The 20,869-nt window shown below is 44.8% G+C and overlaps 1 protein-coding gene across 1 annotated transcript in view; it reads left to right on the top strand.

Annotated features, from left to right (window-relative positions):
* Window positions 1–20,869, top strand: part of LOC307230208 (semaphorin-3F-like) — a gene marked incomplete at its 3' end in the record, with an annotated part of 59,256 nt that overhangs the window by 12,351 nt on the left and 26,036 nt on the right. The gene's annotated exons all lie outside the window — the stretch shown is intronic.

The following is a 20,869-nucleotide window of genomic DNA, read 5'->3' as shown; positions in this document are numbered from 1 at the left end:
CACTCTCTGTCTGCAGTGCACTTATTGAAAAAAAACAAAAACAATATTTTTTTTAGGCGATACATATTGTGATTTGAAAAAAATACAGGAATTTTAACCGGATGGCTTGAATAGCTCTGTTTGGAAATAATTAATCATTCTATAATGACTGGGATGATTTTGTAGTCGAGTGCATCTGCATAGAAAATAAAAATTATATATTCTTGGCACACTTAGGTATCCCATCTATAATCAGTAAACTGTCAACTGTGACAGGAAGGTTTATTTTTGCCTTAATTTATAAAAATAAATATTACTCTTTCTCATAGGAAATGATCAACAAAAACAATTGCACACCTAAACTATTGAAATGAATAATGGAAGAATATTATAAAAAAAACAAAAAACATTAAAATTTTGTGAAGCTAGGCTAAACTTTTGATTGTTTGCTGTCGTCAGCCATGGTCTAGGATGTAAACAGAAGTGTGTGCGCACCCCGATACAGTTCCTATGCCTATGTTGCAAATCAGCGGCAGAACTGCTTTACGGCAATATTTTATGCCATGGTGCTTTACGTTATCTGCACCTGGGAGCGATGTAATCAATCATGGGGGAACGTGGCGCTTCCAGAAATGACTCATTTGATCGATTATGACAACATTTGCCCATCTGCTACTGCGCCAGGACAACATAAGGTAAGCGAGTCAAGGGCATGACCGAAATATGCAAAAGTTAGGAACCGATAAAAGCAGAATTTAAAGGCCCGTGTCTTAACAAATCCACAGTTCTTGGAAATTTGGACCTTGGTTCTTGATACCCACCCAACCCTACCAAGAACCCTTAAATCTGAGTAAATTATGTCAGACAGACTTTGCACATTGGTCATGGAAAATGAGAAGCGTGCGAGCTCCCCTTTTGTATCAAGATTCAAGATTCAAGATTCAAGATTCAAGAAGAGGTTTATTTGTCACATACTGTACATATACATACTTTCATACATATATGCCGTGAAATGTCTTTGCAACGCACCCGGAGATAATGCACAATAGTTACTAACCCGAACATCATAGCTAAGCTGATTCCTATCTAGCAAACTAACTTAAACTAACTGATTCCTAAAACGTAATGCAGTTAGTGATTCACGTAGTGAACAAGATAAGGATTCTGAAACTTATTTGATTTATTTTTGTTAGAAATGTCAAAGAATCCTGATCAATTCATTATATTCATTTTCTGTTTTAATAATCCATTTTAAGTAAAAGATACAGCGTAAGTATTGTGAAAAGCCTGCACTGTGCCTTTAAGAGCACTTGAGTCGCCACTTGATTTTCACCTCTCTGCTGCGCTCAGTCCCCACGGTGAGTGAGTGAGAGGAGGCGGCGCTATTTGGTCACTGCAGCGGTGTGTGTCAACTCGCTGTCAGAGAGAAGAGAAGGCAAAAGTGTTGCTGCTACCGGAAAATGGATAGTGCAGAAAATGAGTATTGGAACCATTTCAAATATTCAGGCTCAATATATATAGAAAAAGTGTTGTCACTAGTCTGCAGACATTTTTTGTTGATCAGCGTTGTGAGCGCAGGTATCGGCCGATGGTAGTGGCTGACCGATTAATCGGTCACGGTTCGGTCACTTTTCAGAGCTTTCCAGGGCCGAGCCGTGGGATGAGTACACGTTCAACATTGACTGTGAACTATAGGATGTGTCCATATGCTGTCACCGTCCCCGTGCTCAGCTGCACTATGTGTGTAATCAGGCAGCCATCCATATGCCTTTCCCCATCCACGTTGTATTTCTGGTGCCTTGAAGGCCAGTGTGAAGAAAGTGTCCAACTCCACCTTACTCCTTCACACCCCAAGTTGAATGATATAATTTACCACCCTTTGGTAGAAGCTTTCAGCTTTTATTTCCATCGAAATGGACCCAACACAGATCAGGAAGTTCTTCCTTTGAAGTTAGATTTGGCACAACTCTGACATTCACTGCTTTTGATGTTTTTGATTTAGTCAGTAAAGCCTCCAAGTTCTCTGTTATGGTGCATGTTGGAGTGTGACGGGGGAAGGATGCTAGCGAATCCCATGGGCTTCTTGTCAGTCCGCCGGTCCCCGCCGTGAGCGATGGCCTTTTAATGGAGGCCCCTCGGCAGAAACAACACCCGGCTCGGTGGAACCGACCCGCGAGAATATTTGAAAGGGCTGCGAAAAGTGCAGCGGTGAATGAGAGGCTCTTCTTGTTTTCTTAAACCTGGAAGTGACATTGAGTGAAGCTAATTGATCGGAACTAATTAGCGGTGCAGAGATAAATGACGGTGAGGTGAGATGCGGCGCTTTTAATGACACACTGGGGGGATTGAATGCACCATGGAATTAACTCTTCAACACACCCGTGGGGGCTGCGGCCTAACAATAAGGCTCAATGGTGTGTTTGAGGAATAATCTCCAAACCCGCCAGTGTGTGTGGAAATTGTTCTTGAATCAACAGAACTTTCCGGCCTACCAATTTGCATTGTGTCATGTTCCCAAAAAATAGGGGGCAGGAATTTCAATGGAAATTAAAATTGTTTTCCTTGGATTGGATTCCTAATTGTCCTCTCCTGTGTTTACCGACACAGGGGTGGTGCTACCATGGTGAGAAGTCATGGAGGGTGATGGAGAGGGTGGGTGGGGTTGTTAGCAGTCAGAAATCCACCTGCTGCACAACCTCCCATGACAGCACAGAGCTCTGCTGTCGACCAGCCAACCCTTTCCACACCATCGGCTGCTGGCACTTCCAGTAAGGCCAAGCCTTACGGCTTTTTCCTTCCACAGAACTGGAAAAACTAATACGACTTAATTTGGGTGAAGTATTGGCTTTTGCTAGCTCTGCCTTCCCAAAACAAGTTAGATGGGCTTATGTGTTGACTCCACTTATTATGATTTGTATGGATTTATTGTGTAAGGAATATAGAAGCTGTGTCTACTGCTTTCAGGTAAAGTAAAGGAATGCGATCCAATGGCTTTATAGACATTGAGGGATTTAGCATTATGGTTGTAATACTTTTTAGACATAATTATTGAAAGATATCTGGAGAAGAGAAAATAAATCAGCCACTGAGCATGCTGTGGCATTTGGGTGTTACACAACTAAAGCCGAGTTGATTCTGGCTTGATTTTCCACTCGCTGACAGGTTTTTGGAGATTGCCGACCAAAGACCCAAATCCGAGGAAAATCAAAGAGCGACGAGTTGTGGTGTGAACTGCTCACAACGCGATCTGACTGCTCCCAGAGCACTCACCGATGGCTGGCGAGCTATCAAGCGGGTTTAATATCTGGTCGTGTCGGGCTTGTCTGGGAGTGACGCAACAAGCTAAGGCCAATGAGAGCAGACGTGGAGTGGGGGGGAGGAGTCGAGAAGGAGAGACAGGGAGACGCAAGTGCACAGAGCAGCAACCAGAATTACACACCTATTTTACCTTTCTTATCGAGGTTTTTAATATATTTCTTATTTAAATTCTGCTTTTTTTACAGTAATCAAGAATATAATAAAAATGAAATAATCCCGTCCCGCCCATGGTATCACTTAATTTCCGGTGTCACTTCTCACTTGTGTGTTCGTGACAAAGCGTAGTTTGGAGACCCGGAAGACTCGTCGGGGATTCCTTCTGGTGAAAGATCTTGTAATGTGATGTGATGTGATGACCCCTTGTCGCCGATCAGCAGTGTGTAACAACAACTTCAAGATTCCCGATCACAATGACAGAATGTTGCGCCGTATGAACAGTGATCTGACAACTTTGAAAGTCGTGTAGTGTGCCCATGGCATAACGATTGTCATTGTTGTGTTATTAAAATATGTTAACACATATTTCTCTTGAGGCCTCAAAGAAAAAAAGGTTCTGTTAATCCCCACAAGCTGTTAAGGCACAGGCAAAACAGTTGCGGTGAGATCTGGCATTCAGTTTTTCTCACAGTTCAAGTCAAAGCTCATCTTACTTATTGTCGTCAACACAACCGTGCATTTTCTCTCTCGGCAACACGCTTGACTTATTTGCCAATGGCTGCCTCCTGAGATGTCAAGGGGATTCACTTTAATCTGACTTGGAGAGGAAGTTTGAATGCAGCTTTTGAAAAGAGCTGTCATGACCCTAGACAGTCACTCGCATAACCCAATACTTTACCTGTCAAAGAGTTTCATCTTGTTTATCAGGCTCGCCTATAGCATATAATTCAGTAATTGGCAAGGGTATTTCGATAGGTGCTTTCATATCTTCTTTAACGCATGTTGACATCTCCATGGGCATAATTATACCTTTTGCCTGGATTGCTTGGGAGGTTACGCTGCGGATACGCACAGTCGCAGGACAGTTAGACAACAATCCCATTTGATGTTAGTGTTTCACATTCATTTCTAGTCACCACAGGATGCTTAAGAAAAAAGCAGCCGATTCATTGGGCGTGTGTATGTGTTTAATATGTGGTGGCACACAGGAGTCGTTATCTAGCCATGGGAATGCACAAGACATTATGCTCTGTGCAATGAATGAAGACTCTCCTGTTGAGCGTCCAGTTCCAGAGTAACTTGTAGTTGCAACCTTGGTTCCCACTTTATCCTTCATGGCTTGTTAGGAAATGAAAAAAGGCCCTTGAAGTTGAACGTGGCATACATCATCTTTAAAAATGAGTCCTTGCCAGAAATGCCTCGCTGCGGAATGAACGGACCAGATATTCGCATCTGGTTTTCAGGTGAGCCACTCGGAAGCCCTGTCACCATTAGACCCACATTTTATCATGTCTATAGTGTATGCTGTAAAATGAAATAGCTACCCATGTTGCAGCGTTCCTTAATGTTTGTATTGGAATGATAGATGATCGGTGCCATTTTTTTTCTTGGTTTTTCTCCCTTATGTTGCAGACCATGTAATGCAACCAGCCGGATAAATGATTTACTGTACGTCTTCACTGTACTTAATCTCACGTTCTTCCCACTGGTGATGTACTGCACTTAATATGGTCTCATTGTTAAATATTTTGTTCTTGTTGCTCTCGCTCTGGCTGCGATTCAAGCCATATGTCTCGAAAGAATACCTTGCATTCTTAAGCTAAATTTGCCAGGGGAAGCAGATTACGCTTCTCCACTCGTAAGAGGTTTGAGAAGACCTCTGTTTTGACTTGTCTTGCCTAATTGCAGTGTCAATTAAAATGTTTTGCAGAAACATCATGAGGTCGGGACAGGGGCCAGGAGAAACACAGGAAGGTACATATTATTTGCAGATGTGGACGGCTTCCAGTGTTGATAGAAAGGAAGAGGATTCTGATAGGCTGCCAAATGTTACTGTTTTTCAAATCAACATTTCATGAAATTGGTGGCTTTATCATTTTAGAAAGGCAGAAGCTGGAAATAATAGATAAACCCAACTGGGTATGCTACCTTTTCCAAGAAGTAGAGATCCTTTGTTAGTGAGAGATCACTGAAGGGAATTGTAACTGGGGTGAAAAATTCATTAACTTGGAATAAATTGGAACTTTTTATGCAACTTTAATTTCGTTAAGCATTAGCCAATCATATACCACTCGCAACAAGACATGTTTAATTCTTGAAAACAATACATAAAATGAGCACCAGAGCCAATCCTAGAGTTCCTCTAGGTCCGCGCACTGACAATAATGTGACCATTGAGGACATGCCTCCATGTATCTGGATCTGTAATGAGGCCAACAATAACATGCCACATTAATTGCTTACACACTGGAGTTTGGTTTCATTCTCTTTGGCGCGGTGTAAGGAATCCATTAATCTCTGCCTTTGGAGAGGGAGGTCGCTGTCGCTCATGGTTTCATGCCCAGTTGATGGTTAATTGCCGGGTACCGCAGGGCCACAAAGGAGTGTGAGATAAGGAGGTTTAAGCTCTGCTGTATGCATTGCCTCAAAGTGAACAGAAGTTAGCTACAATTATTTTCCATTGATTCGCCAACAAACACAGTCACTACAAATAGGTGTACATTACCTGTCAAGAGTATTATTTTGGAGCCTTGGATTCTTCATTCCCACTGGTTTCTTGTCTCCTCCATCTCAGTAGAGACAGGGTTACGCAGAACAAAAGCTTTCTTTGAGACACTTTGCAATATATACTTCCGACCTTACCTACAACCCACTTACCAACAGCCAGAACTGCTGGAATGGTGGGCGGCTGGGTCACAGAGTGGGATATCCTGCCTGTCAGTCAAACGTCAAGGCTGTCAGGTGTGACACGCCGCCACAGAGCTAAACCCAAACAGGCCAGAGACTTGGCTGCTCATTAAAATCTTGAGGGGAGGTAGGAGACTCTTTATTTCACAGAAACACAGCTGTCAAGCTGTCTACTGTTCCACCAGTATATGTTGATGTCAATGTCACTGCAGGCATCTGGGAGAGTTTGAGTAAGGAGAGGGCCGGGTTTTCTCCTGGGGTTAACAAGGTAAAAGGATATTGGCGGTGAGCAGATGAGGACGGCAATAGCAACAGGGGGTATGGAGATGAGGTAGTAGTGAGATATAATGACCTTCATACAACTAAAAGCTTTTTTTTTAAACCTTTTAATACCAGCTGTGCTAGTGTTGACCATGGGTCATATAATGTAGAATCCACCCTGATACATAATCTGTGTTTTGACGCTTTCACGCTTGATTGGGGAGTCAATTTAAGAGAAGGCTCTTTATTCCCATTCTAATCTGTCAAGTCTGTCTAATAATTTTTAAGTTTGCTTGCACTATTTGGCTATGGATTGATTGAGACACTGGTGGCGCCATGCATTGTATTACAGTCAACTGTCCAGGAAGGACTTTCATCTTCTTTATGTCTCTTCAAGCCTTTATTTTCCACTACCCTCCCACCCAACTCATTCCCTGCTGTTTTCTGTCATTTCACCCAAAAGTTATCAATGACTGTGGATTTCTTTTAGCTAATAGTAGAGGAGACCTCTCGTGAGCTCCTAATGTTTAGGATCAAAGCAAGGTTATCGCATTCTAGGAAGACTTATGCATCTAACAGCTACAGTATGTGTGAAATTCGAGCTGGTTATTTAGATGATAAAACCCTAACCCCCAATGGAATTCAAAGATTCAATAGACTGATAGAGAGGGAGAGTGTTAACCTCCTTTATCAGCAGGGAGAACATGCAGAAGATTGAACTGAACTTTCCACTTTCACCTGGGCTTAGTATCTCACTGCTGGGAGATGCGGGAGCGTTGACCTCTAAGTGCACTCATTCTGCGGGAGAGATTGCGGCTTGTGATGGATCCCGAAGCCTTCCCATTTGCTAAGATAAGGCAGGCGAGGGATTGATGAGCTCAAATCAATGAGTCATCATAGGAGGAAGGCTCGTCTGAGGACGACGTAGAGAGAGAGAGAGGCCTCCGGGCCGCAGCTGTTTGCTGGGCGGAGTGTGGAGCGGAGTGTGGAGCGGAGTGGGGAGCGGAGTGGGTTACTTGAGGTCCAGGCTTCGCTGGCACCACAGCCCAGTGATCCCCTTTCCCTCCTCTGACCTACCCACATTCAGGCTGTCCTCATATTAAAACAAAACAAAAATTAAACAGAGCAGGATTTTCTCTGGGATTTACCCTTCATTCCACATCAAATACACTCTCCAGGAATAATGAGATAGGGCATCTATGGTTTAACATTCTTCCGAAGAACAATGGTGCAGCAAATGAGTTTTAATGATTTCACTTGGTGAAGGTTTTTTGCCATTTATGGTTCCCACTTCAGTAAGGAATGCAATGCTTATGTGCGAGTCTTTTTATTTGACAATGGTTTCAGGTTGTCTTTAATGGAAGAAAAAAAAGGAATCGACCTCACAAAGAAAATACACAGGGAACTGTTTGGAGTTGTTTTCTCAGGGCGATCAGCACAGTCAGATTTTCAACCTGATTATTGAATTTGGTTTCATAAAAATATTAGTGAAAGGGGAGAGGTCTTCATTGAAATTTCTGTACTAAACAACAGTCGTGAGAGCACTAAAGCCCTTAAATACTCAATCAAATTTACACTGTAGTTGACCCCATATAAAGTTTACCTTTATATAGGGCTGAACAAAAATGTCTTCTCCACACTTACTGTAACTTACTGACATTCATAACGAAGGCCCATCAAAGGCCCCAAGTACATTTTAATGTCATCGTTGCAGAAAAAGCAATGTTTTGTGTCGTGTTGGAAGGGGACAGCAGGATAGACCCAGGTCACAATGAGGTCAAGTTTGTCCCGCTTTGTTTAGAAGCATACTGGTGCAGTTATGGTTGTTGTGTGGTCTACTTTACTAACTGTCATCTCAAAAAGCACGGCTCCCCCTAAAGCACAGTGTTCCCTTAATAGCTACTCATCGCCTGCGTTTTGGCTGATATTGATCAAACTTGAAAGGGGAGCCCTTAAGTGAATGTGTAAAAAAAGCAATGGCAATCAATGATTGACAGTTTGATTTCGTCCGCCAAGGTCACTTTGCCTGTTTCGGTGCAGCAAGGGCTGCGGGGCAATCAACTGATGAGTGAAAATGACAGTCTGCGTCCTCTCTTCGGATTTGGCTTTACCGGAGGGAGGTCGAGTGGAGGACGCAAACTTTGGAGCACAACACAACAAGCTGGTTTGAAGAAGGAGGAACAATCGATCCTAGTGCCACTGTCACGTCCACTATCCAGTGAGATATGATTTGTCAAGTTGTTTTTGCAGTCGTACTACCATCGTACAGACACCTCGGATTGACTGGTATTCTGCCCTGTCTAGTTATAATGCAGTAAAAAATAAACATGTAAGAATAGTAGAGTAAATTATGCTTCTAGTATGTTATCGTCATTTGAGGAATGGGACCTATATACATTGTTGAAAAGTAACTGAATGAGCCCACAGTCAGATCTTTAGCAAGACTAAAGCTGAAGTGACATTCCTCAGCCTTACCTCGTAAGAGCAGGACTGCTGTAAAAGTTTCACACACATATTGCTTGCTGTTGCTCTGCGTGTTCCATTTGCAGTATTGTCACTTTCTCTTTTCCATGAATTTGTTGTCCTTATTTTTTCAAAACAAGGGGCGGGCATCATTGATTCCTGACCTTTATGAAGTTCCAATATATGCTTCGGCCACAGCAGGCTGTGTGCCTATATAGGCATGTCATGCATATTATCGCTACTTGTGTGTGCGAGACAAGGGGATAAAGTCTGAGAAAGCATGCCATCCGCCTGAATCGCTCTCCCTCTCTGTTGTGCTCCTTCCTTCCATGTCCCATTGCTATCAGGATCACTTCATCACCCTGTTAGCTGCAGGGAGATTACCAGTGACAAACTGGGATCGCTAAATCGGCTTGGTAAACTCACTGACCTGCCACCCAACCCCCCCATATCTGCCTTATCCTTAACACTACCTTACATGGGAACGAAACACCGCCTCTCCCAGAATGGAAAGACAAAATTGGTCTTAGGACAGATAAAGAAGTCAGGAGAAGGGTGAAGAAAAGAAAAGTTGAATGTGCATAGAAATGCCACAAGTGCCTCAGCTTCTTCATTGTGCAGTGCTTAACGCAGGACTGCAAAATGAACGGACTGGGATTAAGCCTGGTGTACAGATAGGGGAAATAGGTGCAGAACTGTATGAGAAATGTATGCATTGTTATGATAATCATGTTACACTCCACATTGTGTTCTTGTGAATAGACTTCACGTTAACCGCTGCGGAAAGAGGACAGGCGAGGACAGTGGAGGACAGGCTTTTTCACCAGATGGGACTCCTGTCTTAAGGGAACCTATTATCTTGTTCTGTCTCTAAAAGGGGATAAGAGTGGAGAGCCCGGGAAGGCCCCTTAAAACGACCGTGGCTTACAAGCGGCAGGCTTATACTCTCAGAGAGCAGGCTGGCATCGGCGCAGTGACTTTTGCTTCCTTTGGCGGCTTGCACCCCTCAGCGTTGTTTGTGCCTTGAAAAGTGTAACTGCGCTGGATGTGAATGGGTTAACCCTGTGACCCTCAATTCCCATGGGAGCATGCCTTAGGGGGGTGGCCGGTTCTGGCCTCAGACGGCTGAAGAGCCCAGAGGGGCAGCATGGGCCGACAACATAATGCTGTTTATCAAAGGCTAATCATCTTTATTTCAGATGAGCGCCCCTTTTAAAAGGAAAAGAAAATGATGCGCCAAAAGCTACTACCTTGTTGATTTATGCATGGAAAAATAGGATTGTCTCTTAATCCCATTTCCTGTCCCCTTGGCCTGGGAATCAGGGGCTCCTCGGGCCTGGACTAACCCTATCTTCTCTATTCATGGTAGGGGTGGCTGACAGGGACAGTCCACTATCACCCTCTATATTTCCCCCATGCCCAGGGTGGGACTGTGCAATGTGCTGGAGAGGCATTGCAAAGTTAACAAAAAGGCAACCAAAGTATATCCTGCTGCAGATTCTCCTCGCCCATGCCTCGCCAATGAGCGGGAAGCTAAGCGCTGAGGTGGCACTGTGCACACTAACCCAGAGTGACGGCAGTGGTGGGAGACCTGTGGGAGGAAGAGAGCTGGAGCAGGGCCACAATGGCTACTGTCACAATCTGTCCACTCTTCTTGTCGCTCTCAGGAAGGAGCTGTTACAATTGGCCTCCCACACAGTGACCCCAAGCTGCTCTAACAAATAAGGCATTCATATCCGCTGGGCATTACAGCGGGTTGCTGAGGCCACATGCATGAGGTTGCCATCTTGTATCTGTTGAGTTGGAAGTGGCCTGTTGGGATACACCTAAAAGCAAGAGGATGGTCACCTTACTTTTTTTTTTTTTTGGTCTGCTCTGCATTTCTATTTTTTTCTTACTCTGCTGAGAAAGCTGTTCCACAGCTTTTTCTTCAGTTTATTTCTCTTTTTCTACTTTGTGGAAGTTGGTTTTGAAATATATAAGGGGTATAAAATCAGATAAAGCGCACATACTTTTCTGGCAATCTTCTGTGTTACCTACTCTAAGCTTACCCTCTGCATTAAGTTAATTACATCAAAATCAAGACAGTTTAAGACCCATGACTTTGCAATTGTTGTAAGTGGCTTGCAGTTTGTCATAATTTAAGATGTTCTCTGTAATACCAGTGAAATCACAACAATCCAAATGTAATAAAGTTAATAGGAGGGAATGGAATTCATTTTGAAAAGAAAACACATTTTTTGGGAAATTCTCAAACCAATGCACACGAGCCTGACAGATCCACTGAAGATATTACCATTGAAATATATCTTTGGGGCTGAAGGCTGATGGCTTTCATTAAAAGTGCAGTTCTCATGGTTATAAGCTTAATAGGCCGGGGTTGTAGCCTCAAGGTGTGGTGTTTCTAAAAATATATATAAGACCAAGTTGGGTAAGGATCTCATTCTTCAGATTACATCTCTTAAGCGATTCAACTTTTTTTTTTAATATATTTAATATTGTTTCAGTATAAACTAGGTCTATCCAAGGGCTTCTGTAAAAATGAATAAATACTGTGTAGGAAACATTATTACTGGAGTGTAGCGCAGACCTTGAGAGAGAGAGAGAGAGAGAGAGAGCGAGCGCGGCAGATCCGTCTTCATTATAACCAGAGCGTTGTGGTTCCACATCTCTGTTTCTACTGGTTCCATGCACACCGTGGACCCAGACAGCGCAGAACGATAATTTAGAATGGGTTGTGAACCAGCCAACCGGAGACAAGATTCGGCAAGATAGAGTGAGAGGCGTTCAAGGTAGAGGTAGTTACTTCTGCTACCTCTTAAAACTCTTGTCATCATGAAAATGGCATTTTCAACTTGCTTATGCATTGTAGGCAGTAACTTGCAAAGCCCTCTGGCTTCTGTTCTACTGCACCTCTCTAATGCAACGTAAAATCAGACGTAACAGTTAATGAAATAAAAACATACAGAATGCACGTGACTGTTGCAAGAAAGATACAGTAGATACCAGATATTTATTAGTTTGCGGGTGCAATCATTTATAAGCTTTCTGCTGAGCTGGAACCCGGGACTCAGCAGGGTCAGTGCGATGGCAGAAAGGTTATGACTGAATCATGGTCAACCCTGTTTCAATCCGTTTTCTAATTCCCCTGTTCCTCTATCTGTCTGTCTCTCCTCTCTCTCTCTCTCTCTCTCCACCTCATTCCCCTGTTGCGCATGGCTTCATTACGATTCTGGACAGGCTGTCCAGTAATGCCACTTTACCTCAGGCAATCCCTGTTTCCTGATTCCACTCAGGCCGAGGGGAGATAACCCTGACCCTGAGCTAATCCCAGATTAAACCATGGCATAAAGCGCTGCTGCTGCTGCTGCCTGGTGACCTCTGACCCCCCCCCCCCCCCGCTTCTTTCGTTGTATAGCGCTACAGTCATTCGTCGGCTGAATAGCGCTCATGGTTTCCAGCCCTCGTCCAACACGTTGAGGACACAGATGCATCCTTTCATCGGCAGGAAAAACAAAACAAAACACCACTAGGCTCATGGAAATCACCTGTTGACAAAGGGAAGGCGTTCTTCTATGAAGGTGTTCACGGGACACCAGCGATGAATCCAGTGATGATATTAAAGCGCGCTGGGGTTTGATTTACTGGGACAGTCATGCGGGATGGGAAGAGAGGTCGAGAGGTGTCACCACCGAGTCGGCGATCCCTAATGAATCGCACGTTTGCCGTGTTTGTTCAGATGTGCTCGATTAGATCCAGGCTCTCACGGGAGGGTCTCTTCCCTACAAGTTCTCCTCTTTTCTTCACATTTGAAAGTCCTCCTTCAGCTGCTTTCCTGGTTTTCCAACTTTGCATCTGACAGAGAATGTGTCATCCCAAGAAGAATCACCAGCCCACTTCCATTTTTCACCGCAGCCACGTAATAGACTTTAAATCAATTTGGGGTCAGTGTGTGTTATCTAAACATGGTGAGGCAGACTAGCGAGAGACGGCCCTGGGACTTTTTTTCAGTCGTTACAGTCTGAATGATATAGTTTACGGTCAGATATCCATCATCACCTCTCCTCCGCTCCGTACAGCCGGTGCCGTGCCATAACACATCTGTCTGCTGTTACACCAGTTTCGACTCAAACAAGACAAATGTACACCCCCTTAACACCCTCCCCACCTTCCCCTCCCGCCACCGAGTCCGGTCGCCCCCCCACCCCCACTACTCTACTCCACTTCACCCAGCCTGTCCATCAGCACGCTGGGCTTGGCAGGCAACAGGAGAGAGGGGCTTAGGCGATGGGAGCCAGAGGTCCTGTGATAAGGCCGTCTCTCCGCATGAGAGCCCATCGGAGCTGACAGCGAATACAAATTGGTGCCATTAACGAGTGGGGGAGTCGCTGGACAAGGAGGGCAATAGAGTGGCTTCTAATTATAGAGCCGGTGAGTCCCCACCAAACACCCCCCCCCCCGCAGATCCCCCTCCATTTCAGGAGCAGATTGTGGTATTCGGGAGGAGGGTTTGGAGGACGGTGTAGAGGTAGCAAGGCGGCGGAGGCAGTAAAAAGAGAGGCGTTTTGCAGCTCACAGTATTAAGTTTGTCGCCGTTGGGGAAAGCATGCGCACCGACTGATGCCCATCGATAGAAGCTCAAAGATATAAATGAGGACTGTGTTTTTCCCAATAAGATAACATGCTGTGACCACCTGGGCAGGATTGTTTGGGCAGCACAGAGGAACGTGACGTTGGCCAAATGAAAAGCATTTTGTCCAAGGTATTTGATGTTTAGCAGAAATAGGAAACATATTACTACATTTATATGGGTTGTGTTGTTTGTTTTCCATTGAGAATGATTTATTTTAGCCAGTCAGACGTCAATAAGATGCAGACATGCCATGATGTCTCTCTCGGCCACCCCAGCAGCAACATATTGAGCTCCTATTTGCATGGCGCTTTCTGGCCAAAGCGAGAACATCAGAGCTCCCCTGCCCCTGGTGTCTCTCCCCCCCGCTGAATGATGCATCATATCTGATATGACACGGCGGCTTTATTCATCCCCTACCCTACGGAGTGACCTCACCAAACAGAGCAACAGCTGTACTTTTGTGCCATCTCTCTCATCATTCAGCTACATAATAACCACTTCTCCAATCTGCTGTAATCACAGAGGCATTCTTTTACCGCGGTGTCACTGCTCTGGTTGCCTTTGAAGCGCGCGGTTGACATGAACCTAAATAGCTCCTGTTAATGTTTTGCTAAAAAATACGAGTCGCGTTGAAAGAAGCCGCTGAGGGATAAACGGAGGGGTGGTAGTTTCAAATGGGCTTGTTAGCAGTATCTCTTCTCACAAGTGGAGACAGGGGGCTAGAAATGCGCTGGGAGCTTTTTCCGCTGGATGCACACCGTTCTTGCCTCTGGGTAGTGGGGCCATAATCTTCAGCTTCATGTCAGTCAGCTCACTGGTGGCCCCTACGTCAGGGCCCTCCTTATCTGGCAGATACTGGAAGTCACCGTGAGAAAGTTGTGTTAGAATCAAAGAACAAATACTACTCTTGAGATACGGGACCCTGGACTCCTGCCAATTTCCTCTGAAATCGTATTGAATCATCAAAAGCGTTCCTATTCCAATGTGCTTTATTTCCAGAGCTCAGTTTGAATGGTAGAAGCGCTGGTGCGAATAGAAATGGAGTCTGCATAATATTTGCACGTCTTGGAAAATAATGGGACATTTTGGTAATTAAGTGTAAATTTGTTTGCACCAAAGAGTGAAATACCACACAAAATATCTCCACATTCGGTTGCAGCCATAAAGCACAGGTGACCCAAAAAATCTTTCTGGAATAATTTTTATTACAGTTAATCGTGAATGATACAATTGTTTCTCAATCTTGAAGTATGGCCAATGATGTTGCTGGCTGAAATGTGAATACAGTTTATTTCACATTTCAGCACATTCACAAATTAAGACATAAGGACTCAGTGGCTCGCTGCATAGCAGCAGATCATACAGTAAATTTCTGAGCACTCTACCTTTGCTTGCTCTTGGCAAGCATTAAAAACAACATTGCTCTGGACGACAAATGGGCCTTTCTACCATTTAACTGGCAAAACGGCGTCAGCTTCCTAAATATGGAGCTTGGATAAACATTGAAATTAACGAGAGCGTTCGCCACTTCCAAAAAGGTCATGCTTTTTAAGTGAGACCACTAAACCTACTATGACTTCGGCGGGGAATCAAACCATCTCTGCACCTTGTTATTAGGTGACCCATCTGCCAAAGAGGCAGCCTTGTAATTTTCCACACGTCTCAAAAGCATATCGCGCTGGGCTCCCTCACATCCGCTGAAATTAAAAAGGCCTGGTGCGGAGTATTAAAGCTGATTACTTAACCAGAAGTTTTCCTCTGCTGCATTGACAGCATTCAAAATATTTGGCCGGAGCCACTGACAAGTGGCGCCTTTGATCCTCGAAAACGTGCCACCCCTCCAACCCCCCCCCCACTTTTAAACACCCTAATTATCACTCCTGCCATTCCAGTGTGTGAACTCACACATCCCTCCCATGGGCTGGAAACTGCCCCGGGACATTGCTTCTTTTTGGAGATCTGCCTAACAGGCTAACAGGATATTTCCACCTTTTTTCTTTTTAACGGCACGGCCGTAAAGGTTTGTAACGCACCCTAACAGCCGTCTTGCTTCTCGGAGAGTAAATGTTTGCATCCCGTTCAGGTCCCATCGATTAGATATATATTTCCATGGAGATTATGCTGTAGGGCTGTGCAATACGGACAATATCAAATATCACAATATTTCTCGATGAATACCTCAATATCAATTATGCGATATGTTGGGATGGCTATTGGTGCCTTCATAAGATACTTACACACAAGATGAGCTCAAGCTTTGATTAGAACGGCTAGAACAGTCTACAAAGTTCAGAAAATTGCACTGCAATTTGTAACTGTAATACAGCCTTAACTATATCTCAATATTGGCCATATGGCCCAATTTGTCAAACAGAAACCCCCTCTTCCCCATATTCAAAAACAATTGATTCCAGTTTGGGAGAACAATAATAATGAAAACAATAATATTAACAACAACAACAACAACAACAACAACAACAACAACAACAACAACAATAAAAAAAATAATAATAATAATCACAATCATAATTACAATAGCCTTTATTTGTGGAGCACCTTTCATCCACAACATGCAACTCAAAGTGCTTTACATTAATAAAAACAATCAAATAGAAACAATAAAAGCAAAGCAAACAAGCAAATCATACAAGCAAAATGTATTCAATATAATGATAAAATAATAATGAAAAATAGGGTAAGAATAAGCTAATAAAAAAATATATACTGAATTGCATTAAAATAAAAACATCTAACAACAAAAGTGCATTTAATGATAAGGTAAATATTATACTCATTTTCAGATTCAGGGTCAACAATTCAAGGCTTTAGAACAATCACAATCATTCTTCTTTCAATGGAGTCAATATCATTCCTCTGCGAAGGATTTCTCTTGAATTATTGGTCCTGAATGTCAAACTCTGCTCCTCACCGCCCTCCGCCCTTTCCCCGCGGTGCCTCCGTGGCCTTTTTTTCAACAGGTTCTGGGAGCCGCTTCAAGCGGCAACATGCTCTGCTCTGCCGTCGCTGGCAGGGCCCCCGCACTTTTTCATTTACCCAATTTGAAACCAGAGAAATATGCAGTGGGGCGGAACACCCAGATCAGCCTCGTGCTGCTAACGCCCGATGCGCTGCCTGGTGTGCCTGGTGTGCCTTCTCTCGTTCTCTCGCTCTCTCCCTCTTGCTGTTATGTTGAAGCTGCAGACTTCTTTTCCATGATCCAGTGAGTTTACCCGATGCGTCTTGCGATTTTTGCCAGGAAAGTTTAGTGTGAGCTGAACGGTGTACTTTTGAGTCAGGCTGGATGCAGTAATCTTTCCTAAATAAGAGGAACTCATATTACCGAACACACACAATCCTAGAACCTCTTGTTACTGCACTGTGAGAAATCTTCCCTTGTAAGACAGCATTAACCGGTATCGATTACTTATTACCAGATATGGGATCTCGGGGCTGTTGCCGCGTGCCAGAGAACTCGACATTCTTGTGTCCAAATTTATTTCAAAGGAAACTCTGCCCATGGGGCTTTTAATTGGAGATGGAGAGAGATAGGCTATAACATGCGCAGAATCACTGGCAGCACGCCTCCCCCCATTTTGGAGGTGGGGGTTGGGTAGAAATATGTAACACGCACAGTGTGTAACATATTACACGTGTGTCTGTGTGTGTGAAAAAGTGCATGCACACACACATACCTTCCCAGTACATTCAGGATTGCCAGAGAGCAACTCAACTATAGCAAGGTATAACGTAGTTAAGAGCTTGGCTAAAATAAACCTTGAAAGCACTTGGGGGAGCAATGCGCAGGAACCCTCATTGCCCCTAGCACAGCACACACACACACACCCCCAGACACGCATAGGACTCAAACCAACGCCATAGCCATAAGCTCGCTTTTCTAGAGCTTATCCAAGTCAAACTTGCCTGATCCAAGGCCTGCTGGCAAGACAACGGCCACAAAGATGTGTCCCCGAAAGTTTCTTCTTTGAAATGAAGAGAAAAGGGTCTTAATAACATATTGGGTTTCCGCGAGCATTTTCCCGTGGCGCTATGCCTGTGCGAATAATTTAATTTGACATCCTGTTGCATCGGGTGATATCACCGGCATTTTAGCTGCCACCAAACAAATCGAAAGCAGACTAAATTGGACAATCACAGTACCCTCGTCCATTCAAATGTCATTACTTTGGGAACGGAGATGCAACACTTGGACCTACCAACGCTCAAATGCCTTTTCTCTCCATCTGTCTCTGTCCCCATTTATCCCCCCCCCCCCCCACACACACACACACGCACACACACACACACACACAGACACGCACGCACACACACACACACACACACACACACACACACACACACACAGACACACACATGTGTGACCTTAAGCTGTGCGTATAACTCTTAGTAGTTGGCTCAGACGTCGACATTTAGACACAATTGGTTCCTTGCGTCCTCGTCTTACCGAGCACTCTATTCCCGACCACCTAGCTAACCTCCCCAGTGGGAAAGCAGAGTGTTGAGTGGTGAGAACTAGCAGCGATCCGCCCTGGACGGCAGCCCCTCAGAGAGGACGGCGGAGAGGACGTGATTGTCTCTGCTCGGCAGACTGCAGAGAGTGGTCGGGATCGATTCCTCACCAATTAGGACAGAGAACTTTTTAGCGCGGAACATCATGTTATCTCCCTCCTCTACTTCTTGCCATGTGCTTCCCCGTACTCGTTGTAGCTGGGTACATGTGTAAGCCCAAAAGATAGAGAAAGAACAAGAAAGATGGTCGAAGGCTCCTTTGTGTACCAAATTTCACTTTGTGTGTGTGTGTGTGTGTATGTGTGTGTGTGTGTGTGTGTGTGTGTGTGTGTGTGTGTGTGTGTGTGTGTGTGTGGGTGTGCAGGCTTGCATGAAGGTAAGACTGTTAGAACGCAAGGATCATGTTGCCCACAGTGGCTTACTTTCACCTCTAATGGAGACGTGTGTCATTCCTTTGGGAGAATCGGTGCGTTCCTGAGACAAAGCCTCCCTCTGTGTGGGGCGCGGACCCCCCCGGAGTTCGCCTAAACCCAACACGGACTTCACATTGCCACTTTAAGAGTTTATCATGCTCTAATAGACGTACTCTAATGCTCGTACTCTGCTGCCGGCCTTTAAATCTTCAGGCTAAGCCTATGTGTGTGGAAAACACTGTCATGCTATAATGGGGTTGGCAAAAAAAGGGAGAAAATTTCTCGCCCCATGATCGAAAGTTATGCGTGGCCTGCTCTGGAGCGAACGTTAAGGGGAGTGTGCGGCTGCCAGGAATCTATACAATCAAATTTAAATGAATACAAATGATGTGTCGGAACCACACACCGGTCCGCATTAATCTTGATTATGCACAACGCAGCCCTCATCGGGGTCCCGCTCCCCGCCTGGTTGATTAGCGCTGGGTGTCGGTCCCATCTCAGGGACCTAAGGGACCTCCTGGGCTTGTTGTGTTGTCCCTCTACATTGGGACCTCGGGACTGGAGGAGCAGCAGGGATTGTAGTGCGGCCACACCGGGATCCCGCACTGCCCTTTTCCTCCATGTGTATGTGTTGGATAAGAAATAGACGCGTGTGTGTGTGTGTGTGTGTGTGTGTTTGTATGTGTGTGTGCGTGCGTGTGTGTGTGTGTGTGTGTGTGTGTGTGTGCGCACTGTGGTATAAAAAAAGGCATTTACAGTAAGCTCAATGTAACCCCCCCCTCCCCGTAAAAAAGCTGCTCTAATGCGGTTAGAGGCAGAGTTAGCTTTGCCTCTGGGGCAGGCTTAAAGAGGTATTATCATGGATTTCAGCACGGTCTCGTAGCTCCAATTCATTTAGTCCCAACTAAGAGAAGCTTTGATCAAACTTTGTAGAAAGTATAATTGTTTTTGCCCCGTCCCAGTAGTTACTCATCATAATCTTAGATTTCTTTTCCACAGAGCTTATGTCACCTTATTCAAAGAGACCAGCAACACAGTTTGTTCACAGGTGTGACCTTCCAAGTATTATAATTACGTCTTGGAATTGGAGTCCATGTTGTTAGGGGGTCATGTTTGCGGAGTGGCACAGGTCATTGACATGTCCTGATAATCCATTAATCCCAGGACCCCAGTATGTGCGTTATTATCAGATTATTCACGGGGTTGGGTTACATGCATCGTGGTCGTGGAAGCAAAGGGCTCCGTAGGGTGTGTTGTTGCCACGCAGCGTCCACATTCCCTCCCAGCTGACTGATGGGCCCATCCAGCCTCTCTCTGACAACAAACACACGCTGAGGAGTCGCTGACAAGTCGCTTCAGAAAGGGCTTTGCCTGGCCCTCTGGAATGTGTGTGTGGGTGTGGGTGTAAGTGTATGTGTGTGTGTGTGTGTGTGTGTGTGTGTGTGTGTGTGTGTGTGTGTGTGTGTGTGTGTGTATGTGTGTGTGTGTGTGTGTGCGTGCATGCGTGCGCGTGTGTGTGGGAGGGAGCTTATGTGTGTGTGTTTGTAGCCATGCGCATGTTTGTGTATGGGGGGAGGCTTGTGCGTGTGTGTGTGTGTGTGTGTGTGTGTGTGTGTGTGTGTGTGTGTATGTGTGGTCACATGTGTGTATAGTGTATAGGACATATGTACAACATGTGCATGCCATTTCCATTTTGCGCTCATCCTTTCACCAACACAAACACGCACACATACACACACACACACACACACATGCACACACACACACACACACACACACACACACACACATAAACAGCCAAGGGCCAGAGTGTATTGGGAGTCATCATTCAACTTAAAGTCTCAAACACAAATAATCAGTGGGTTGGACCACATGTCGCAGCTCCTCCAGTCGGACCCTGACAGCTGTCACTCACTCCGCCCAACTATAAACACAACCTCGGGGGGGCGGGTTATTAGATCAAACTGTACAAATATAGCAAATCTAATGCTATTAATCACTGGCTATTGACGTAACCCGCCGTGCTAGATTTTTGTCCTGGCAGGAAACACCAGCGATATCAGATTCCCATGAGGCGGTGTGTTCAGAATGGTCTGTAGAGATGGCATTTCTTTTTAAGGCTGGTTGATGACCCCGTGCTGGCACTGCAGCTACTTCTCCCTTGAAACGCCTGCAGGCAACATATGCTTTAGTTCCTTACCCGTCCGGTGGAGCATTTATATAAGTGCTTTTGAGGCATTTACGAAGACGCCTCCCAATACGAGGATCAAGGCCGCTAGGCTAGAAACAGGACCCACAGAGTTATATGTCACACATGTTTCATAAAGAGTCATTTGCAAAATTAGCAGTGCTTCACTTCCTATTAGTGTAGGTGTTTTCTCTCGCCGCCAGCCACCATGACAACGTAGAATAGTTGTGGCTTTCTGTGGAA

This window comes from Zeus faber, assembly GCF_960531495.2.
Source record: "Zeus faber genome assembly, chromosome: 5".
In the NCBI taxonomy this organism is placed as follows: domain Eukaryota; kingdom Metazoa; phylum Chordata; class Actinopteri; order Zeiformes; family Zeidae; genus Zeus; species Zeus faber.
This window is presented reverse-complemented; position numbering and strand designations above follow the sequence as displayed.